Below are 24,150 nucleotides of genomic sequence, written 5' to 3'. Positions count from 1 at the left end.
TCGCTCACTTCAAAAGAATGAACGCGATCACCGCTCGCTGATGCCGAGGCTGACTGTCGGTTGGTCGTCGCCTTCAACCGGGTGGTGGCGGATTAGCGCGCTTTTGAACAGTTGAGTCCCGCCGATCGACCATCTCCTTGGAGTTCGAGCTCCCTTTCGGTCATTTGTCATTGCAAAAGCGCATAATGTTTCGAAAATATATTCAAACGTCGCCGGTGTCTTCGGAGCCCATTAATTTCCATTCAATGCACCGAACACACCGTGCTCCCAAGACGGATATTATCAGAAAAAAATCATCAAATTTGTGCCCACCAGTCGTTTTGAAGCTATGCCCTTTATTGGCATAAGTATACAAATTGAAAGGAAATCAGTGGTATCTACTTAAAAGGATTTCATTCAAGTATATTCATATCTAGGACAGGACGTGACAGCTCAACTAAGACTGCCCTGTTGTTTTTCCGTCGATAACCTTGACGATACAAAAGCCAGTGTTATCAGTATCCTTTTTCTGCAAATCTTGTGAACAAATTCAAATATCAAAGCTCATAATCTGATTGTTTGTTGCACGCTTCAATGATTTAGCGCAATAGAGGATGCTATACTTTCACACAATTAGTTTGAAATTTAAAACCGGTGATATTTTTAGAGAAAATTGACACAATTTCCACTATTTTGGTCTCAATTTGGTATTTTATATTTATTTTAGCATTGTAGGAGCACATGTTTTGAAATTAACATCGAATATAAATAGATTTGCAACAAAAAGATTTAACGAAAAATTTTCAATTTTTTGATGAAAAGTCTAATTTATGGACTGGCAACACGGTCGAGCTAGTAGCAAAGTGCCATGTTGCAATCCAACTCAACGATATGAAAGTAGGCCTTCGCCAAAACGACCAATGAGAAGTGGTCTTTTTTGACAGGCAATTGATTTCATTTTTGTACTTTGACCTGTCACGTCTTGTTTTAGATTCATATCAGAAGAAATATAATATCAAAACTTGGTAAAAAAATTATTCGTTCAGTTATTTATAAACTATGGGTGGAGGTGCGACAAAACACCACATAGAAGAAAAATAAGAAGAATTTCTTATAAATCTATTTAAACAATTAAATTTTCAATAGTTACGCCGCAAACATGACGGATGTCTTACTTAAAACTAAGATGAAGTCTTCATCAAGAAGATACAAATAACTAAGTGAAACGACTTTCAGCCAAATTTAAATGCTATGCTTTTTCAGATATTCACGGTAAATGAAAATCTGTTAAATTTTTCATTTTTCTTTGAAATTTTGGACTTAATTCAATAAAAAGGCGTAACTGCAAAACGGGTCCCACGATTTTTTTTTATTTTGCTCAGATGTACGTCTTAAGCCATCGAAAATGGCAGATCCTATGAAGATATTTTTCTTATAATACCTGTCTTAAGAGCACCGTGTAACATATGCATGTGCAATGCCGCCACGATCGAAGTGAGCGGTGATCAAGACTGACTTTCGAGCGGCAGCTTTACGCGGAAATCGAAGAAAAGAAAAGATTTGCGCAAATCGCACCGCCGTTGCCTGGTGGCGGGCCACGTTTCGGCGAACAGTTTATCACCAGCTTTGGACCGCACACCGTGCGGCAAAGCGTGGGCATTTTTCTTCCGAGAAAGGAAATTCTCCCAAATTCGATTTCCTGGCAACTGGCTTTTTTTTCTCTTCCGTCGAGGCAACCGTGTTAATAAGGTGCCAACTGTGACTAGATTAGTCCCATCCATCGGATCCGGAACCATCTGCTCTCGCATTGACAACCACGCTCTAAATCGATCTAGTTGGCTTTTTTTCCCGAGCAACATCTTGCTTGCCGTTGTTAATCGTGAGAAAGGAAACGATAAAAATAATAACATCTTTTTTCGAAGGTTTCTCACTCATTTTCTCCGTCCCTGACATTGCGATCCGGCTGCTGGCTAACTGATACGGTACGGATGGATGGAAGCCGCACGATGCGTTGAGCTCCGCTCTACGGTATGGTACACTGAAAGCTTCATTTACGTAAATTCTATTCACGTAATTCACATAGGTATTGAATTCGAAGAGAATTGAGAATAGCTCTCACTTATCGCTATCTGAAACAAACATGATCCGCAACGCATCATGAGAGCCTGTTTATTATCTTCTGCTACAACTCTGATTAGATCGGGGGGATAACAGTGCATTATGAAATCCATCTAAACAAGTTCCAAACCCGGTGACAGTATTGCTATCGGAAATTGTTCATCATGTCGGTAAAATAAACACCTACTCCCAGCGGCAAATAAGCGAGAAAAACGGGCTTTATCATCCCTATCTCCTTTGGGCTCTCGTTCGCTGCTTTTTTTTATCAAGCTTGTTACAACTTGCGAAACATTGCCGATCATGGACCGATACAAATGGGATGTTTTTCTTTGCTTGCATTGATCGTTGAACCAACTATCGTTGAACGGATTAACTACCGCACTTCTTAGAGTATATGAAATTCAGATTCATAACGGTAAACAGAGATTTAAATCACTGCGCTTAATAGTCATGCAGGATCAAACATATGTTTTTTTCGTTTAACGCCTATTCAAGCACTCATTTGAATACAGGTATGTTCCGTTTTTATCAACACAATCGGCAATTTTCAGTTGATAAAAACGGAACCGTGACAAAAACGGAATAATTTTCTTAGACAAAATATTTTACAAATCTGAAAATAAAATAGCAGTTTTGTCAGGATAATACACATTTGCATCATATAAATGCACAGTATTAATGTTTAGGAGCTATTAGATTTTTATTCATATAGATTCGTAATAAAAGTTAATTGTAGACTCCTATCAATCAATATAATTTTGTAATAAATCATTAGTAGTTTTAGTTTTCTTGGATTCTAACCAATAAATGTATATAGAATATTAAAACGCTAATCACATAAATGTCCTTGGTATCATAATGTGCGTCATATTTGTAAAAATAACTAAAACGAGGTGGGTTAAGTTGATCACTTTTTTTTTCAAAAAATATTATACAAGGAACAACTTCTCTTTCCACTGCTCATCCTCATCCTTCTGCTTCTTCTTCTTTTTGTGTTCTAATAAACACTTCCGCAGTTATTTTGTATGTACAAAATATGACGGGGTCGACAGTCTTATCAAAATAAAATGAACTCGATCATGTCCCTTGCCATTGCTAAAATATTCTTGAGTTCATTCTCAGGTACTGTAAAACGGGGTAACTTTGATAGTTTTTTTTTTCAAAGAAAACTTGAATATTTATGCATGTTGTTTCAAAGATTCTAATATTTTTTTCAAAACAAGTTCTGGCTTCCTAGCTATCGATTGCAGTTGATGGACTGCCGTAAGATTTATTGTGAATGGATATATAATTTTAATATAATCGAAAGTCGGTTTTCTGTTTTGAAGTAACTTTGATAATGGAGCATAAGTCAAACAAAATTGAATGAATTACGAACATTTATAGGGCATTGCATATCTCTAGGCGTTTATCGTTATATGGAAATTTATGACTTTGAGAACTCCCTGATAAAGCTTCTGGAGTTATTCCTGAGAAAATCCCAATTCCTAAAAGAATTCATGGAGGGATTTCTAGAAAAATTACAGAAATTATGGCTGAAGGAATTTCCGAACGAATGTTTGTTTAAAAGTTTTAAATTTACTGGGTAATTATTTGATCGACTAACTTGGGATTCGAATTCAGAAACTTTTGTAAAAATCCACTAAAGTATGGATCGTGCTGGTTAAAACATTACTTGGTATACAAAATTTTCCCGGTGCTAATTGAAATTCCCGTATATTTCCCGGTTTTCTCCCGGTGATTCGAAAATCCCGGCTTTATCCCGGTTTTCCCGATTTCCCGGTGCGCTGGTCACTCTGACAAGTATTCTCTGGAGGAAATCTGGGTGGGTTTTGTTGAAATTAATTCTTGGTAAATTCTTGAAGGAATTGAAGAAAGTCTTGAAGGAATTTCTAGAATGCCCGGAGAAGTTCTCAAAAAAATCTCTTATATCCTGGCAAAATGATCTTAGAAAAAATCTTCGAGATTTCTTTGAGGTAATTTTTGAGAAATTCCTAAGGGAATCACTGAAAACAAAAATAGGAAAAATGGCTGGAATATCCTTTTTGGGAATCCCTGTAAAATTGAAGAAGTAAATCTTGGAAGAGTCTCTGCGGGAATCCTATGTGAAATTGTATAGGAATTCTAGGGGGACTTCTCGAAAGAATCCTTTGAGAAAATTCGGGAAAATATCTAAATTATGTCGAGGTTATATCTATGTAGGTATTATCTATCTAATAAAGGAAATCACTGGAGGAGTTTACGAAAAAACTCGCTAAATTACAAAGCGGCGAAATTTGTCATTTGTGAAAAATCGCTGCAGGAGTTTCTTGGCGAATTCCAGAGGGAATCTGTGGAGAAATCGCTCGAGAAATTACACGACTCCCTGATGGAACTCTGGAGGAGTTCTTTGGGTATTTTTTGGGAGAATCTTTGAATTATTATTATTATATCTTTATTATAGAGACTTTCAGCCCTTGGCTGGTTCGTCTCTCGAATCTTTGAAGAAATCTGTGCAAGAATTCTGAAAGGAGTCTCTGGATTTATCCTAGGAAGAATTTCTGGAAAGTATCTGAACTATGTCAAGGTAAAATCTTTGAAAGGAATACTGAAACCCCAGAAGGAGTTTTCAGAAGAATCTCTGAATTATTTGGCGGCGCAATACCCTAGAAAAGTTTTTTGGGAAGTCCTGGAAGGATTTTAAGAGCAAATCCTGGAGAAATTTTAGAAGGAATTCCTGTAGGAATTCTTGGTAGAACCCTGGAGAATCATCGGAAGAATTTCTGGACGAATATGTGGAGAAATTCCTGGAGAAGTTTCTGCATGTATCCATGAAGGAATTTGTGGAAAATATCGGAATTATTTCTTGGTGAATTCATTGAAGAAATCCTTCAAGGAAACACTGAAGTACCTGGAGAAGTTTTCAAAAATATCTCTGAATTATTTCCTAACAATATGTCCCAACAGAAAATCCTTGAAAAAATCCTGAAGAAACTTCTGGAGAAACTGAGAAAATCGATGGACAATTCCCTTAATAAATCTCAGCGGAATTCTCACGAGGAATCCCTAGTAATGTTCTATGTAGAAGGAGTTCCTGGAGGAATCCCTGGTAGAACTCTGGCGGAATTCCAGGTGGAGTGCTTGGAGAGATCCCTGTAGGATCCCGTAGGGAAATTTCTGGAAAATGTCTGAACTATGTCTAGGTGAAATCTTTGAAGGAAATATTGATATCCTTGGAAAAGTTTTCGAAAAGAAACCTCGGAATTATATCGTGGTGGAATATTTCAACACACATTCCATGAGAAATACCCATGTTGAAATAATTGAAGGAGTTTCTGGGGGAAAAAATAGGCATTTTTTGGAGAAAAACCAGGAGGAATCCATGGTGGAATCCTGGAAGAGTCCCTTTGAAAATTTTCATAAGAATCTCTCGAGAAATCTGTGGAAGAATTCCTAGAGAAGTCATTGGGAGATTTTCTGAAAATATCTGCCATATTTCTTGGTGAAAGTTTTGAAGGAATGACTGCATTCTCTTAACTAGTTTTCGAAAATAAAATTCTGAACTATTGCCTCTTGAGAAATTCCCTGCCAAAAGCGAGGACAAAGCGTTTTTACTTTGTTATGGTTATTATTTACTTTTCCCAGTTATTGTTAAAACATTCCACTTTATTAATTTTCATCTAGAATATGCAAGTTGTCCAACTTTGGAAGTTGAGATTATGAATGCACATCAGAATACGAGAAAAAAAACTTCGAGATAATCCATTCTTGGGCATTAATCGTCGTATTCACTATCAAAGATCGTCACAAAAATAGTTTTGATTTGCTTCACTATCAGGCAGGAGATCTGATGTTAAATAATTGACAAATTTATTTGAAACTGAATTTACATCAAACTGCGGTGGCAGCGGATGAAATCTATTTTTTGTGGTCTATTTTTTTAGAACTGTTACACAATTGAACCAAAAAACGGAAACGGGTGAAAACGACTTTTGGATTGCAAAAATGATCCCAGTTTGTGAAAAAGGGTCATCGCTAAGATATATGAGACCATATTCAAGTTCTATTATAACTAGGCTGTCAAATATAAGTGACGAATTATTCAAAACTACAACAAATAGTGTTTGCCCGGGTAGAGGTGAATAACAAAATAATGGTAAAATAAGAACAAATTTTGCAATCATATCTAGTTTAACCATTATTATGTTATTAATATATGACATTAAATATCTCATCAATAGCAAAACATACTATCATAGCAAAATTTGTCATTGATATGTTATTCTTGAAAGTCATGTAATAAATAATCAATAACAAAATATACTATCATGGTAAAATTTGCTATTTGTGCAAAAATACTAAAAACATTAAATATCTAAAGAATAACAAATATCGCCATCATTGTAAAATATGTTATCATTTTGATATTTGAAAACTTTATTCAAATAATTCATGAGAACAAACCAATATCAAGTTTTGCCATTATAGCTCATTTTACTATTTGTATGATATTCATTAAAGATTCAAAAAGCAAAAGTTGTTTAGCAGGAAAGCTATAAGTTCATTTTTTAATCATGCTAAATTTAGATATTAAAGTCAAAGAACTCAAATTACCTTTATTTTGATCTACTCGGGAATAGCTTTTTTAGTTATTATTTTGTTATCAATATCAAAATAATAACATATTTTGTTATTTACGGTTGCCTATATTTTTGCTATTATTTTGTTATTACAATAGCAAAATATGTTATGATTTAGTTTTTATGCCATACAAACTCAGTTATTATTTTTGTTATTTTATCTCTTATCTCAAACAAACAAAGAACAAATTTTGCTATTCAAACATTCTATTTTAACGGTAAATTTTGTTATTCTTTTGCTATTTTCCTCTACCCGGGTGTAGAACAGGTTGTTCGTAAACGTTTAGAATTTTCTAAAGTAGCATCGATTTTTAATATTCGTATATTAAGTCTTAAATGTTCTCGATTCAAATGAAAATAGCTGTGACATGAAGTGTCATACTAAGATTCTTTAGTTTTGCATTCGTTTTGCTTAACTGATTACCAGAAATTATGATATTTCGTTTTGTATGTGGTGGGTCCCGCACTATCAAAGTTACCCCGTTTTACGGTAAATCCCTTATTTCAAAGAACTGAATATTCTCATTGATATATATCTATCACATTCACATAGAAAATTCTATGATGCCATGTTATAGAAGAAAAAGGAGAGGTCTCTGTAATTCTATTAAGTACGTATTCAACTAATTACAAACTCCAGTTGTTGCTAGCGGGCTTGATACTATTCCTGAACATCATCAGAGTTCGGTGACTCTAGAAAAGCGTGCCGCCTTTGCCTCTTTGTGAGGGAGCGACAAAAATATAAGCAGAGAAACAACGGAAAATGAGCGAGGAAGATGCAGAACAGAGCAAAATTCCATAAAAAAAAAGAGTGCCGCACTCTAAAAGGACTCTTGAGTGGCGAGACACTCAAGAGTTTTTTTAGAGTGTGAGTAAATGTGAGCATAGCAACAAGAGAAAAAGAGTACCAGAAAAAATCTTCGTATTTTTTTTGCGCTTTCACTCGAATCGTTTGAGGATCTGTGTGGTATCATCAAGATCTGTAGTAAAACATCAAAATCGCCTCATTTTTGTATCGCAGTTGAGTTCTGTCCAGCCTGGTTGCTAGGACGTGTCCAGTGCGACTCTCGACTGTCGAAAGATGCGAAGGAAGGAGTCAAACCTTATTAAATCGTATATGACTTGACACCTACCATGGGTGATCACGATCATGAGGTGATCAACACTAACATAATGTCAAAAATTCAGCACTGAGGATATTGGAAAACAATTAAATAGCTTCAAAATAAGTTTTTAAGTTTATATTTCAAGCATTTAAAAATACAAAAAATTAACATTTTTTTGTGTTGATAAAAACGGAATCATTTGTTGACGAAATCGGAACGTGACAAAATCGGAGCGTGACAAAATCGGAACGTGATAAAAACGGAACATACCTGTACATCACATTAGCCAACATAATATGTTTCTACCAAGTTCTGATTTCAACGATTACGTTCACGATTCTTTCATCAAAAACCTTTTTTGATAAAGCGTCTTCAATCTACAAGCGTAAGCAGAGATCACTCGGAGGTTTTAAGAAGGTTCATATGTAAGCAAAGATAATCTACTAACGATTTCTAGGAATTTAACCAGTTAAGATTATACCCAATAGGCTTGATCAAATATGTGCATTTCATATTTGAGTCAAATGATTGTTTATTTAAGGTTAATCAAGAACTGAATAGAGAACAGGACTTCAGATCTGAACTGTGGAATTGATATTTATGAACACAAGTGCTCAAAATAACATCAAACACATTTGAATCCGATTTTGGAGCACCTTCAATTCGATCAATTTTCAAATTTAAAAAAGTGAGAAAAACACTTAAAAAATAGAGGGACACGTTATTGCTTCCAGGACTAGCAATGCAACGCTCAGTGGCACAGTATAAATACGTTCCTGACGAAAAGTTTTTCGGACTGAAGCGGGAATCGAATCCACACTCCTAACTTGATGTTCCATATCCCAACAAAGAGTTGAAGAATCAGAGTTGGTTTTCGTGGCTACCTCGGACCGCAGTAACACTGACCATGTGTGTTATAACAGGATTTCAAGTTCAGGATGCTCAATTTCACATGCACACGCAACCAAGCGGTAAAACAACGAATCAATCTGTTTGCCGTCCGGATTTCTTTGACTGTCAGAACAGTTTTGCCGAATACTCGAACTTGCAATTTCATTAGGATCACAATACAAAACTACCTTAAAATTTTCAATTCAACATATTCACTACCACCTAGTGGCAAAATTACGAACTAAACTGTTTGCCTTTTGGATTTTCTTGATCTTCTGAACAACTTTGCCAAAAACTGGAACATACTTTCTTATCAAAATTATGAGATAGAACTTGTATGAAGTTAAAAACAAATAAATCCGGATGTTCTTGGCTTTCTGAAAAACTTTGCCCTAGACTTGAACTTGCAATCTCACCCGGTTCACAAAATAGAATTTGTTTGATTTCAAAGTGCTACCTAGTAGAGATGGTCGGGTCTCGGGTTTTGAAACCCGAAACTCGAACTTCGGGTTTGAACATTTTTATTTTTTCGGATCGAGTTTGAAGACTAAAAAATTATCGGGTACGGGTCGGGTTCGGGCTTTGAAAAAAGTCGGGTTTGGGTCGGGTTTGGTGAGAATTGTTCACAAAGTAACAACCTGAAAGCTTCCCTATGCATCAGAGACGATGAGTTTATCATCTTTTCGAACTCGGGTTCTATTCGGGTTTTTTCTTAGAAAACTTTTTCGGGTTTCGGGTCGGGTTCGGGTTTGAACAGCAAAAATTTTTCGGGTACGGGTCGGGTCCGGGTTTGCTTTTCAAATTTTGTCTCGGGTTCGGGTCGGTTCCGAGTTTGAAGGAATAAAATAAGTCGGGTACGGGTCGGGTTCGGGTTTAAAAAATGTGAAACCCGACCATCTCTACTACCTAGCGGCAAAATTAATAATCAAACGGTTTGCTTTTCGGATGTCCTTGACATTCCGAAGAATTTTGCCGAAAACTCGAGCTGTTTTATCTCATATGGATTACAAGATAGAAATTGCTTAAAATGTTCAATTTTACATGTATACTACCTCCACCTAGACTCCAAACTGCTTGCTTTCCGAATGTCCTTGATCTGCTGAACAACTTTGGTGAAGACCGCACCATTATAGATCATCAGCATCTCGAGATATAGCATTATGAATGTTCCTGTTTTGAGGTGATGCTAAATTTCTCAGGGTGATTTAATATTCAGCTGAGTGTTGCAGTACTTTTTCAAGCGAGTCCGTATTAATGACGTACACTACATAAACATCTCCATGAATTGATTCAGGTATTTTCCCAAAGTTTCCTTCAGATATAACTCCCAAAATTTTTCGGGTTTCAGTGATATACATGGATTTCCTAAGAAATCCCTCTAGGAATTCCGTCTTAGGTTCCTTCGGAAATATTTGTAAGGATAACCACAGAAGTCAACTTGACCTCAGAGATTCAATCAGAAATCCCTCCAAATATTCTTTCAGAGATTTTTCTTCAAAATCCCAAGTTCTCTAGGAATATACCCAATGAGTCTATCATCGTTTTCTCTACGACTTCCTCCGAGATTTTTGTTTAAAACGGATTTAAGAATCTAACCAGTATATTCCTATGAATATTCTAGAATTTTCTACAAAATGACTTTCATTAAGGTTTCAATCAAAAATTTTTCCATGCATGCCTTACGAAATTATTTCAGAGAATTTTTTGTTAGAATCCAGCAGAAGATCTTTCGGAAATTATTTAAGAAAATCCCCAAGGAAGTTTCCCATGGATATCTCCAAGGAAATGCCAAGGATTTCGTTTTCAAAAATTATTGGAGACATATTTTAAAATCAAGGAAGTATTTAAGAAAGGCATCATGGAGTAAGTTCTGGTAAATTTTAATTGAATTTGAAAGTAACCCATGATTAACTCTCATAAGATTTTCTGTGTAAAGAGTTCCGGACTCATGAGGAAAAATGGGGTGTTGAGAATTCGTGGGGTTTTAAGGGATTGAACTTCTCCATCAAGTTTGACAAGTCACAAAAACGTCGAAAGTCGATATATCAGTCATCTGAAATGCTTGATTTGTTCAGCGGATTGTGAGCAACATTATGTGATAGGGAATGTGTATTAAAATAAAGTATTGTGGAGTCTAGCTATTGAAAACGATTTGAACCATTTTTGTTCGAATTTTATAGGCTAAATACATTTAACTACAAAACTATGAAACAATATCAAGAAAAATATGTGAGTAACTTAGAAGGTAAATATATTTAATTTGGATCACAACGCAGACAAAAACTTTTGAAAATTTTATCTAGGTTTCGACTTTAAATATTTTTTATGGAAAAAGTCTCTTTTTGAAAATAAGTGGGGTGTTAGGGGATTATATTTTCTACTTTTTCCAAGTTAATAAACTCATTCGACTTATGCCACAATATATTGCAATATACTTTTTACTTGTTCCGTGCAATAAACTGCTTTGTAAAAGTAAAGGATTCTATTTTGTTTGTTACTGAATATCACCTAGTCTCGAAAATCGGTAAAACTGGTATGAAAATCTGGATAACATCGTATTAAAGTAAATATGGGATTTTTCTTGATACTATTTTCTAAACTTGTTCGATCACACGGGTAAAATGTTTGGTGAGTTTGAATGATTCTTTTATTTGAAAATTGTTTTGAAGCCATTAATCCTTTTATTGGTAATCCTATGAAGTGGTAAACAATAATAATATTTTGTCATTTCTCAGAGTCTATAAATGAAGATTTGCACGGGGAGTGAAACTAAATCTACCTAACGAACTGTCAAAACTTCTACCTATCGAGCAGACCAGCAAAACAAATAGGGCCTTTTTTCGAAGACGAAGGAGAACAATCATTCAAAGAAGCCTCTTCGCGCAATTCTCTGTATATAATTTCTGCCATTTCTGAGCTCTTTTTGAGAAACTTCGCGGCCTCGTCGGGCACTCAACGCATTGTGCTATCAAGTGAGCGTTAGCTTTCCGCTCCATACTGGAACACTTTTCTTCTTCAGTGTTTTTTCGACCATGCCACTGGGTGTTGCATGCAAATACTTTGCTTAGTTAGTGTTTTATTTCTTGGAGGTACGACTGTTATGTTGATGTTTGAGGTTATGGCTTTCAGTCTTAAATAAAACTCAAAAACGGATTTTTGCTTACATCCGACGTTTCGGACACATGTATTGTGCCTTTTTCAAGGATCTGTGGACAATGATACATTATGTCGTGTTATGTGTTGATTATGTTGGATGTACTCACTAGATGTGTTCCGTTTTATCGTTTGCCCACAGCATAAGCAACATTTGTCCAACAGCATGAAACGCTACAACAAGAGTATCGGTCACCAGGCGATCAAAATTTTTGCAGGCGGACTTCCTCATCGTCCGGATACTTACAATTCCCCGTTCGGGTACTATACGGGGGTAGAAATCCGAAAACGATCCGGGTCGCAGAACTGAAAAACGCAGTTGCCTGTTTTGGCGCCACTTTTACTCTTGTTGTGTCGATTCTGTTTGTATTGTTTGTTGCTGAACAGCATTTCTACACCTATTGTGCTTGAATGTGTGTAGTACGCCAGCGTACGTGTTGCTTAATATACTGGGAAAACTTATGAAGGAGCTTCAAGAAGAATCCCAGATTGAATTTATAGAGGAACTCCTAAGAATAGGAAGAATTAGGAAGAATAATTGAAATAATCCATCGATTCCAAGGAATATTTTTGTAGCATTTCCTGGGAGTAAGTGTAGGTGAATTCTCATAAAATTTCCTATGAAAGTGCCTTGAATGGAAAACAGATCTTCTTAGAAAAATCCATACAAGATATTTTTTTTTTTCAAAAACTTTCTTCGATTAGCTTCTGTAGGAATCTTTGGAAGATTCACACTATGACCAACTAGTGGAATCGGTGGAAGAATAATCAAATATCAACATATATCTGGAGTGAATCCTGAAGTAGTCTCTAGGAAATTGCTTGAGGTAGCAGCGTTAGAGTGCTCAAGTACTTTCTGGCGTAAACTTTGAAGAAAAAAAATCCTCTAAATATCCCTTGAATCATAACTGGAAAAAAATCTTGTGAGTCCCTGAAAGAATACTAGAAGAAATCTATGAACAAATCAATAGCAGAATCCCTTAAGCCTTTTCTCATAAAAATCTTGGAGAACCTGTGTGATAAACGAATAGTAGTCTCAGGAACCCATAAACCCCCGAGAAAGTCCTTCGATTGGCGGGACTCGAGTTCGATCTAACCTGATAGCTGCGCTTTTTCAGCTATGACTGTTTGAGTCTTTTATCATTTTAAGGTAAAGAAGAATTCACTGCCCGCAGGATAAGGAAAAAGATGACTTAGGGGACCATTTTGGTTAATATTGACACTTTAGAGACTTGCAATCATGTTATAATCAAGTCTCCAAAAGAGACCGGTTACTAATCCTGAGATGGGTTCCAAACTTGTTCATAAGCCTCCGAACCTTTGAAGATTTTTTTTTTCGAGAAATTCCTGTAGGAATATTTGGAAGATACACTATACTAATAACTAGTGAAATCAGTGAAAAAAATAGTCAAAAATATTGGGAGGAAGTCCTGAGCTTCGAGAGCACAAAGATTTCATGGTGTGAGTTCAGAAGAAATTCATCCAAGCCTCGCTAGAAGAACTCCTGGGGATCCTAAAAATAATTTTCCAAACAAATCAATTGCAGGAATTCCTGAAGAACCTATGTAATTGTCTCTTAAGGTTTTCTGTGGAACCTCTAAAATTTGGCAGAAGGATTTACTGCACGCAGGGTAAGAAAAAAAATGTCTTTAGAGACTATTTTGTTAAAAATTGAGACTTTAGAGACTTGCATTAAAAGAGAGACCACATTAATGTACATTTATCGCTATATGTTGATCATAAACTGTTTACGCTTGTTGATCTGAAGGCATGTACTCAAAGTTGTTATTGCATAATTTGAAAAAGTCTTTGAGCTAAAAGCTTGATTGAACTTAAACTATATAAGCTTGTTTGAGTTTAATATGTTTTCACAAGGAATATACAGTTGTGTTCAGAATAATAGTAGGCGATTTTCATACAAAATGCCCAACTTTGGTGTGCTGTAACTTTAAGGTGATTATAGAACGAAGCCACACCTCAAATTTTCAAGAGCACAAGACTTGAGAACCAAATAGCGCTCCTCGTTGAAAGTTTATCCCATGGGTCACAACCAGCAAGGAAGTAGTTTGATTGATTTTCAACGCGAACTGTTGTCCGATTCTCCAGTCTTGTGCATTTGAAAATTCAGAGTTTGGCTTCGTTTTATAATCACCTTAATTCTCTATGAGCAATCGGTATGAAATTTTGTCAAAGAACTACAAATATCCTCTATTTTATTATCACAAAATTGAAAATTTGTTTACGGTGCCGGCTAAAAAGTTGAGCACCAGATGAAAATTGTTGAAACGAGGAGTCAAGAAAAATTTTAAAACTCAAAATACAGCAGATATTCGAAATATTAAAACTACTATTATTTTGAGCAAATGCACCTGGTGTTTAACTTTTAAACCGGTACTGTAAAAAAAAATTGTGATAATGAAACTGAGGATATATGTAGTTCTCTACACAAATTAAAGTCTGATTACTCATAGGAAAACAAAGTTACAGCATGTCAAAATTGAGCATTTTGTATGTAAATCAGCTTTCACTACTACTATTCTGAACACAACTTTACGACTTCATGAACCTAATATAATAGGATATATAATTTTCAACGAATATAATTTTCTCAACAAGTCGCAACATACTTATTGAGAAAAATTTATTGTTAGAATTATAGAAAATATGTATATCTTGATACATTACTTTATTGAAACTCAAGAAGCGCAACACATTGGAAACTTGATATGAACAAACAAACCAAATCTTAGTTCAAACCATTATTTTGGACATAGAATTTTGAAATGTGCTGTCGATGCTACTATTTTGCATGGAATTGATATAACTTTACACTAACTTTGTAAAACAAATCTTGTTTTAAGTCTATTTGATATTAATTCACAAAACTTCATAAAAAATTAAATTAGAGGGCAAGAATTCCATTTACGTAACACGAATAATATTTACGTTATGAATGCATTTACGAAAAATTATATTACGCGTTGCAAGAAAAATTTTGATTCCGGGAAAATCCGGGGTTATTGATTGCTAAATTTTCCATCAAAATCATCATAGTCACCGTTGACTACGGAAGGTACAATTTGTTTAAGAGGAATCTGCTGTCATAACGAATTTTATGACTTCAACGGGTTTTGAGCGAATCGTATTCAAAAAAATGCAGTCTGAATCTTATTAATGCTATATATGGGAAGATAATTAGTATCACAAAGAGGGAAAGCAAGTCTCCATTTGACTTGTAGTATCTGGAAACTAAAAAAAACTACTACATACTTGTAGCGTATTGCACTATTTGGTTCCAACATGACGCTTTATGACAATAATGATGTGGATGCTAGCAGCTTCACAATTTTTGAAACGGAACCACCATTCAGTTCTAATCCCATAAGCTACGGGAAACTTTCAGGACAGTCTTACATAGAAATGGCAGGACTTTGGCGGATGATTGTGTCAGATATGTGTGGAGGCCCGTTGCTTAAGAAATTTGAGATACATGAATTTGAGTAGCTCGAGCAATGGCTAGTCTTTATGGATAGTTGCAATTTTGATTACTGCGTCGTAGCGGGAATATACTGACCGAAATAATGTACTGCATTCCAACTATCGTTTCATTGCAAATCAGCAATGTCAACGAATTGAATCATGTTTAAAACTGCAATGCTTACTGTGGTTCATTTGCTCTATGCGGAGATTGCTCACTGCGCGTTATTTCCGCGAGGCAATCCAAATTTTTAAATTTCCCCGCATTACTTACGTACCCGCTTAATCACGCAAATGGAGCTTTCAGTGTTTTTTTTAGACAAGCATCGTAAATCTGATTATGGTGTAATGTTCGTTTCGCCCTTGTCTAGCCTGTTGCATCGCCTGAGCATTGCGGAGGGCCGCAAAAAAGGAAAACAAAAACATCTGGCAGCATATATTTCGCTCCGTAGCGGAGTTTCCGAGCCCTGCTGTACAGTTGCGTCGACTGTAATGTTGGCAGTAGGTAGTATAGTGGAAACAGTTGCGTTGGTTAGCTGGGAAGTGCTTCTCGTTGTAACCAAATATGGGTGAGCGACAAAAGTGTTGTTTTTGTTTGATCAGAACATGTCCCATGTTTTTCTTGGCGTGAAGCGAACGAACGTGACATCTACTGACTTCCAAGTTAAGGGTCGTAAGATCCGGGGCGTTGAATGTTATGGTTTACTTAATTTAACAAGTGTTGATCATGTCGTGGAAGCATTCTGGCCTACAACGGTCAATGTTGATATGGCTGACTACACGTGCAATATATGGGTTGATGTTATCAAATTTGGGCAGGATATGCCGTTTATTATTTAACGACGTAGGAAGTAATTGTTAAAATTGAACAACAGTTACTACTGACACCTCTATCTGGTTTGGCTACTATGATTTCAACAGTTTAAAAAACGAACGAAAAAAAACAGCAAAGGTAACACACTAATATCCTCAAATGTCATCGGACTGCATGGACATGGCCAACGCCGTTATTGTCCCTGTATAAATAGAGGCACTGAATTTCGCTCATTGAAGAAGACTTCGGTCAATCACGGGATAGCAACTATTGATAAGTGTAGTCAGTTTAAACTAAGCTAAGCAGGTTCTAACACATACTCCCTAGAAAACATGATGTTCGATTTGTTGAAGTCAAAAACTCAAAATTCGATCAAAACCTCAAAGAAACTAAACATCACTGAAATATTTAAATTGGAAATCTTTGCATTTTCGAGATCAACAGTGAAAACGCAGCCAGAAACATTCAAAGCCATAAACTGAAATAACATAAACAAATAAGCTTAATTGGTCATGTTCCATTCCCTTTGGGCCTCCCTTCTGAACCGCTGACCGCCGACTCCGTCATCAGTGAAGGGCCTTCTACTGCAGCCCCAATCCCAAGGGCACCGCTTCCACATATGTTGACTGAGCGCGCACCATGCTTGGCCACAATAACAATCATCTCTTTATTCCATATGCGCGCCCTCGCCATGGTCGTCTTCGAATCCCATTTCTGGAGAAGGAGAAAAGTCAGTCTTGCGTGTTTAATTTATTGTTATTCCATTCGTCCGTCCGTCAGCGCGTTTTCGTTCGTTCGAGGGGGGCGTCTTGTTTACATGGGTGTTTTGAGAGTCGGGGTCGTTGTCAAAATCGAACGCTTTCCCGATCTGATCGCCCTGATCCTTTGCTCCCTCGCTTCAACGCCAGCTGCGATCTTCGCTTGCAACCGAAGGGGAGCGACAGTGATCGACATTGAAGACAATCGACGTCGTAGAAGGCGGATCATGTTGGGAAAACAAACCTAAATTATCGGAATTGAGATAAAAAGCCTCCCAAATGACAGGTCTAGGCTGGGGCTTTGTTTGTTGATTGTCGCTGGGGAGGGTAATTGATGCCCAGGTTCGTGACTTTTGCTGTTTATTCGTGGAACTCCAAATGTTTTGCTTCGTTCGGGAGGTTTCTCGGGAATTGGTTGTTCAAATTTCAACCATTGTTATGACAACGGAAGAAAAAACGCTGACACAGAAATCAATTTTTACGGCTAATTTGGACGGCTCGTAGTCATTCAAGGTATCCGATTACCACGGCTTCCTAGCTGTTTCCATTGCTGGGTACTTGTACAATTAAGTAACGGTTTTATGGCCCTCGAAATGATCCCATTTTCACTGCATTTATAAATACACTTGATCGCATGTAGCATTAATTAACCATCATGTTTATTTACATTTTGCACTTGCAGATTGTCGCCAACTTTCGCGCGGGACCGTCGCTACTGGCGACCGTTGCTCGCAGCAATAAAAATGTTTGAAGCTCCCCTTTGCCTTCACCATGCAACCACTTCCAGGGCTGGTAGTGAAAAGTTGTCCCAAAAAGTGTTATTCCTGATTGAGCTGCATTCTGACCATTAACCTGAAGTGTACGATTTGATAGATAACTTTGGATTATTCGAACAGTGTATGTTGTAAAATTAGAGATTTTTTTATTTTTCAATCGAGCCTTCATGCCAAACACTGTCGGATGCTTTTTCTATGTCTAGAGAAATTAGTTCCAATGATTCCATCATGAATTATTCAGGAATCACATCACGAATTCTTTCAGATAGTTCTTAAGAAATTCATCACCAGAAATTCCATGAAGCATTGCACCAGGGCTTTTTTCAGGGCTTCCTCCGAGGACTCCTCCCTAAATTCCACCAGGAGTTGCTGCAGAAATTTCAAGTGGGTTCACCTTTGACAATACTGTAGAAACTCCTCCAGGGATTGCTTCAAAAATTCTTCCAGAGATATATTGTGGAATTTCTTAAGGGATTCTCTGAGAATTTCTCCAGTGATTTCTTTGATGATTCTTCCAAGGATTGCACAATAATTGTTTCCTTGAATCCCGAAAATCCTTCCAGGGATTCAACCTGAAGACATTCAAAGAAATGATTTATGTATTCCTATGAGTAAATATCAGTGGAATCCCTAGAGGAATAATCTGATAGAATTTCGTAGGTGCATTCCTGATAGAACACCTTAATATTGATGATTTTCAGAAAAAAAAAACTTTTGAAATCATGCAATTTTTTGGAGAATTCCCGGGAGGATTTTTTTATAAACCTGGAAAATTCGAAGAAGGGAAAGCCTAATAAAATCATTTAAGTTTTTTCTGGTAAACCTTCCGGTGAAACTCTAGTAGATTTTTCTGGGCAAAACTCTGATGATATTCCCAGTGTTAATCCTGGAAGAACCCCTGGTTAAATTCCTGAAAAAAACTCTTCTCGCGAAAATTTATTGGTGAAATAGTAAGAAACTCGTTATGGAATCTTTGGAGATCATCTTGGCGAAACCCTTGTGGGATTTTTTCCAGAATGTTTTGGAAGAACCTCAACTAGAATACTCAACTAGGGTTGTCATATCTATTACGGCTTAAACCAGCCGACAGTGTTTTGAAAATACCTGAAGATCGCAGACACAAAAGTCAATTTGTCCAAATTGACTTTTGTGTCTATGACCTTCCTCTACAGGATTTTTTGAATTCCCAGTAAAATCTTCGGAAAATATTGGTGGAGTTTCTGAAACAAATTCTAGTGGAATCCCAAAAAATATTTCAGTTGAAATCCTTGAAGGTTTTCTTGATGGAAATCACGAAAAATTACCTGGGTGAATTCCAGATGCAATCCATGGGGGACCCTCCGGTGGAATCTCTATGAAGGATTTTCGGTTGGAATCCTTTGAGGAAATTCTAGCGGTGTTTTCGAAGGAACTCCTGGTGGAAATGCTGAAGGAATTCTAAGAGGAATAACTGAAAGAATTCCTTTTTTGAATCAATGAAGGGATATCTTTTTTGAGGGTCTCCTCATAGAGTCACTGGTGAAAATACTGATGGATTCCTAAATTACTTGTGAAATCCTTTTAAGAAACTGTTGATAAAATTGCTGGAGCAATACCCGAAAACTCCCAAGAATCCCTGGAGATATTCTGCAAGATATTCATTGAGAAATTCCGAAAGAAATCTCCTGGGTTATTCCGGTGATTAAAACCGTATAAGAAATATCTGGTAATAAGTATGCCAGAAGGAATTCCTGGTAACCCTTGAGGATCTTTGGAGAGAGCGGCATCCCTTGTTTTATTCCGAAAGAACTCCCTTAAAAAATTCCTTAGAAAAACCCCTGGAAATAAATTTTGGTAGAAAACCTTAACAAATTCCGGTAGGAATCCGTAGTAAATATCCTGATGGATTCCAGAATAACTCCAGAGAAACTCCTAAAGAAACCTTTAGAAAAAATTTCTTGAAAGAATTTCTGTATGAATTCCAGGTAGAATCTCTGAAGAAACTCCTGATGGAATTCCTACAGATACTTTGGATATTCTTGAAGAAACCTCAGATGGAATCTTTGAAGGAATTCCGGATAAAATCTCTTGAAGGGCTCCCAATGGAATGCCTAGTGGAACTCCTGCAGTGATCCCTGGAAGAACTACTGATGTAATCCTTAAACGAACTCCTAATGGAATCTCTGTAGAAACTTCTAACGGGATCCTTGTGGAAATTCCTGATGAAATCCCTGAAGGGAACTCCTTATAAAATCCCAAGAATATATCCTGATGGAATTCCTTGAGGAGTCACTGATAGAATCTACAAAAGAAACTCCTAATGGAATCCCTAGAAAAACTTCTGGAAGAACCCCTGTAGGAATTCCAGGTGGAATCGCTGATGGAATTCATGCAGAAACTTTCGATAGAATCCCTTGGGGAATTCTAGGTGGAATATCAAAAGGGACTTCTAATGAAATCCTTGAAGGAACTCCAGCTGGAATCGCTAAAAGAATTCCTGATGTTATCCCTAGAAGAACTTGTAATGTAATGCCAGGAGGAGTTCCAGGAGGAATCTCTGAAGAAACTTCTGGTGCAATCTCTAGAGGAATTGATAATATTCTCGAAGGATGATGAAATCCCTGGGAGAACTCTATATGCAATCCCTATTAGAAATCCTGATGCATTTCCTTGAGGAACTGCTGATACATTCTCTGGAAGCATTCCAGGTGAAATCTCTGAAGGAATCTATAGAAAAACTCCTGATGAAATCCATGGACGAATTATTGATGGAACTCCTGATAGAATCCTTGGAGGAACTCCTTATGATATCCCTAGAAGAAATCCCGATTTAATTTTTGGAGAAGCGCCTGATATAATCTCTGGAAGATTTCCTGATAGAATCTCTGGAAGAATTCCAGGTTGAATCTCTGAAGGAACTATTGATGGAATCCCTGGAGGAACCCCTGATGAAATCCCCAGGAGAATTCTGATGGAAGCCCAAAAGGTACACTTGATAGAATCCCTATAGGAACTCCTGATGGAATCCTTGGAGGAATTCATAAAGTTATTTTTGTAGGAACTTCTGATGAATTCCCTGGAGAAATTCCACATGATGAAATTCCTATTGGAACTCCCGATGAAATCCCTGGAGAAATTCCACATAAGATTCCTGAAAGAATCCTAAGAGCAACTCCTTATGATATCCCTAGAAAAAATCCTGATGGAATTCCTCGAGTAACTCTCGATGTAATCTCCGGAAGAACTTCTGATAGAATTCCAGGTGAAATCTCTGAAGGAACTTTTGATGGAATCCCTGGAGGAACTCCAGATGAAATCCTCAGAACAACTCTGATAGACGCTCTAAAGGTATTCTTGGTAGAATCCTTATATGAACTCCTGATGCAATCCTTGGAGGAATCCCTTAAGATTCATGGATTTATTGGAGAAACTCCTGATGAAATCCCTGGAGAAATTTCTGATAAGATTCCTGTTGGAGCTCCTGATAGAATCTCTAGAATCATTCCTTATGATATGCCAAGAAGAATTGCTGATACAATTCCTTGAAGAACTCAATACAATCTCAAGTGGACCTCCAGTTGTAATCCTTGGAGGAACTCCTGATGAAATCCTTGGAAGAATCCCTATAGGTATTATTGAAGGAACTCCAAATGGAATTGTTGGAGGAACTCCTGATGAAATCCCTTGAAGAGCTCCTGATGGAATTCCTGATAAGATTCTTGTTGGAAATCCTGATAGAATCTCTAGGGCACATCCTTATGATATGCCTAGAAGAATTCCTGATTGAAGTCCTCGAGGAAATGCTGTTATAATCTCTGGAGGAGCTCCTGATGGAATCTTTGGAGGAAGTTCAGGTGTACTCTCTAAAGGAACTTATGATGGAATCCCTGGAGGTACTCCTGATGCAATCCTCAGAAGAACTCTCAGAGGTACTCCTGGTAACAACCCTATAGGAACTCCTGATGGAATCCTTTGAGGAATTCCAAAAGATATTCTTGAAGGAACTCCTGATGAAACCATTGTTGGAACTCCTTGTGAGTTTTATAGAAGAACTCCTGATAGAATTCCTATAGGAATTCCTGATATAATGTCTAGAGGAACTCCTGAAAAAATCTCTTGAGGAATTGCAGTTGAAATTTCAGAAGGAACTCTTGTTGGAATCCCTGGAGGAACTCCTGCTGAAATCCCCGGAAGGACTCTGATGGAAGCCCCAAAGATATTCCTAATAGAATAACTTTAGGAACTCCTGATGGAATCCCTGGAGTCCTAAAGATTAACTTGATGATGTCCTGCTGGAATCATTATAGGTACTCCTGATGGAATCTCTGGAAGAACTTCTGATAGAATCCTTGGAGGAAATTTAGGTGGAAGCTCTGAAGGAAGTTCTGGAGGAAATTCTCAAAGAAAAATTCCAGGTGGAATCCCTGAAGGATTGGAGAAACTCCTGATGGAATTCTGGAGGAATTCCAGTAGGAATCGCTGAAGGAACTTCTGATGGAGTCCCTCAAAGAACATCTGAAGAAATCTCCAGAAGAACTCATGATGGAATCCCTACAGAAACTTCCGGTGGAATCCCTGTGGGCTGCAAAATGATTACTCGGACTGGAGACAATAAAAAAACATTTGTTTAATTTCTGACCTAAGTCTGAGCAGGACTTTAAAATTTTTCGTTTTATTCTTACTTGTTATTTGAGAATTGCATTTCCAACTCTTTAGATCCGTGCGGCCTTAATTTTAAATGACTGTACATACAGTTATTTCGGTTGTTCAAGCAAATATATCTTTTTTCGGTTTCTCTATCATATAAATTTCGGTTTATGGTAAGTATACCTTGAAGCGTTGGTTTTTTTATGAATACTTTGTATCAAACTCTTTCAATTTTGTACATTTCTGCCGAAGCCACCGAATAGCTATCTCGATTATTTTTCAAGTTATTTTCGTTTAAATACATGTTATTTTCAAAATTTTGTTAATGTCTTCAAACACAAAACGTTCTCACAGTTTTTTCACCATAAACAGAGAGAAGATTATCTTTCTAATGGCAACAAAAGATTGAGAATTTGTTTATGTTTTTTTCAGAGATATTTAGAAAACCCTTCTATCATGTGTAAACCATCACTTACATCATGTGTCATTCAGTCATAATGTGAATTACGTCCGGAGTGATTTTCATTGTTTTAAAGAGTGTAGTTTCTCGGCAAAGTTGCTCCAAATCAGTTGTTCTTAAACATTGTAGAACATTGTATAGGCCTAAATGCGTCAGCAAAAAAGTTTATATTCTGATCTCGTAAACCATGTGGGCCACCGTAATTTCACATCACTAAAAAAATGTCTGAAAAATTTGGAGAAACTTCGTCGAAGATACCATTTATCTAAAACTGATGGTTTAGGCGCAAACATTTTTGTATTCCTAGATATGGCTTTGGGACCAATGTGCAATGGAAATTCGCGAAATCGGCTTTCACTACTATAATTTTAAGAGGAAAATAACCATCATCGTTTTACAAATTTTCAAAACCAGTTTTTTTGCTCAAAATTTTAGCAATGTTCAAGCAAGTTTATCATTGCATTACACTTGCTATGTAGATTGCGATGAAAGATTTTTATGAGGATTTCTTTGAAATTGAACGAAAAAACTGTTTTTTTTTTGTTTTTGATGAATGCTGATTTGTACGCGTCGTTGATGATTGTTGCTAATTCATCTCAAGACTTTAAATCAAAGAAAATCGATTGGTTTTGCACTGACACAGCTGAAAAAGTATCAGCATACTTTATGCATGTTAGGGCGAACAGTGATACTTTTTCAAGTCAATATAAACTATGAAGATTGAGTTTTATCACTTTGAAATGCAAGCTGAAAAGTCATCATTGTTGCCAAAACGAATGACGGGCTACTTAGCCTTAAACACAACTGTATATAGCTTGAAATTTCGCAAAATTAACACATAAAGGCTGAAAATTGTTATTTTGGGTATGTATGTATGAGACAAAGCCGCAAAATTATGGATTTATCGCTTTGGTCACACGCGAAACTTCAAAAATTTTGCCGCAAATTTCCATTGCCCCTAATTATTGATTATTGCCGGAAAAGCGACATTTGTTACCTCCAAAAGGAATGTTTCAATAATTGCCCTCAAAATAGGTGACCAGATCACTAAATGTGACTCGCTACCATCCCTGCGCTCCGCATCGGCATGGCCTTCTTCTCGTTAACGTGAACGTGACACTCTCGGTAGTCGGTGCCGGAGGGCTTAACACCGAAGGATTCGCAAATGTGCGCTCGCGTAACACCAGATGCTTTTCATCAGAGCGCCAACCAAGCGGATCAGCCCCAGAGCTCTTCAAACATGCCATGATCGCAATGTCGGATTTCAGCGCCAACTGGGGCACGCAAGCTTCCCGAAATAGATCCCTCTCCCTCGACATATTTCTCAATTTTAATGAGATCCCTTTGTGGCCATGCCGCAAAACATCAAATTC

The 24,150-nt window shown here is 36.9% G+C and overlaps 1 protein-coding gene across 1 annotated transcript in view; it reads right to left on the bottom strand.

Moving 5' to 3' along the window:
• LOC110677175 (protein sickie-like) overlaps window positions 1–24,150 on the bottom strand; it is a 122,470-nt gene that overhangs the window by 43,527 nt on the left and 54,793 nt on the right. The gene's annotated exons all lie outside the window — the stretch shown is intronic.

The sequence above is a fragment of the Aedes aegypti genome, chromosome 2 (assembly GCF_002204515.2).
Source record: "Aedes aegypti strain LVP_AGWG chromosome 2, AaegL5.0 Primary Assembly, whole genome shotgun sequence".
Lineage (NCBI taxonomy): Eukaryota > Metazoa > Arthropoda > Insecta > Diptera > Culicidae > Aedes > Aedes aegypti.
The sequence above is the reverse complement of the archived record's forward strand: the minus strand, read 5'-3'. Positions and strand labels throughout refer to the sequence as shown.